This window comes from Monodon monoceros, unplaced genomic scaffold (genome assembly GCF_005190385.1).
Source record: "Monodon monoceros isolate NGI ecotype Baffin Bay Population unplaced genomic scaffold, NGI_Narwhal_1 Super_Scaffold_22, whole genome shotgun sequence".
Lineage (NCBI taxonomy): Eukaryota > Metazoa > Chordata > Mammalia > Artiodactyla > Monodontidae > Monodon > Monodon monoceros.
In genome coordinates this window covers 3,467,087-3,468,370 of record NW_021703779.1, presented here as the reverse complement: position 1 = coordinate 3,468,370, position 1,284 = coordinate 3,467,087, and the positions used below count along the sequence as shown (strand labels likewise).

At 51.4% G+C, this 1,284-nt stretch overlaps 1 protein-coding gene across 1 annotated transcript in view; it reads right to left on the bottom strand.

The window, feature by feature from the left end:
- The window catches only part of LOC114906402 (protein WWC3-like), a 145,031-nt gene that overhangs the window by 3,746 nt on the left and 140,001 nt on the right, over positions 1 to 1,284 (bottom strand).

Below are 1,284 nucleotides of genomic sequence, written 5' to 3'. Positions count from 1 at the left end.
TTCTTTCAGCCTTTGGACACCCTGATGTGTTGCTGCAGTAATTCAGTAATTAATTTACTGCAGTTTTCTTCATTTGGTTCAGGTTGGCTATTAGAGTCAAGGTCCTCAGGCCCCTACCTTCCCTTGTCCCCCAGCCCAACCCTAGACAGAGCAAATGAGAGACAGATGTAGTAGAGACCTGATTCCACTTCTGGCTTTGGGACTGTGGAACCTGGGACAAGTCACTTTGTGTCTTTGGGAGTCAGTTTTCTTGTCCCCAGAGTGACCAAGGAATTTATATCAGGGTTTCTCAGCCTTGGCACTATTGACGTTTGGGGCTGGATAAATCTGTTTGTTGTGGGCACCGTCCTGTGCTCTGGAGGATGTTTGTTTAGCTGCATCACTGGCCTCCACCCACTAGATGCCAGTGGCCCCCGCCCGCCAAGTTGTGACAATGAAAAATGTCTCCAGACCCTGCCACTTGTTCCCTCGTGGGGCTCCATTGCCCCTGGTTGAGAACCACTGATTTGGATGATCTTAGATGTTCTTCTGGCTCTGGTGTTCTAGAATTCATTTTCCTATGATTTGTTTCATGCTGAGCCCTAGGTCAGAGATCCGATTCCCTTTCATGATGTTGTCAATGCGGAGACTTTTTTATGCTGTGGGGTTCCAGAAGTAGCTTCAGTCAAAAAGGGGAGGCCTGTTTTGTGTGCCAGTCGTAGCTGGGAAGCTAGCTTGCCAGAGTGTCAGGGAAAGAGGGAAGAGCACAAGCAGTAGATCAGCGTGTCTGGAACTGGGGTAGACCAGAGTCCCCATCCTTATCTGCAGAAGTGGGAATAGGACCTGTGTGGAGGTGTCGAGGGGAGGGAGTGAGATAACGCGGGTGCTGGTGCCCGTTGTGGCCGTCACGGTCACACGCTTTACGCTCCAGTGTAGGACTGGCCGCTAAAGGTCTGGCTCTGACACTTCAGAGAGCGGCTTTTGCTGCACCACTTCACCTCTTGGAACCGTTGCCGAAAATGTAAATGGGGCTACTGTACTTGCTGGTCCTGCTTTGGCTTTTGGGGGGATCAGATGGATGTAAGAGGGTCAGCAAGCTGGAAACTCCCGGGAGACAGGAAGCAGTCATGGCAGTGGCATTGCAAGGCATGGGCTATGTGTAGTGGGTTTGGGGGAGGGAGCTTATAATGATCAAAAAATTATCCTTGTCCCCACCATGGGCCTGGGACTGTGGTGTGCCCCTACCCCAATACCCTTGCCCTCAGCTCGCTCTCTCTGCCTCTTCCTGGCCCCATAAAAATTGCT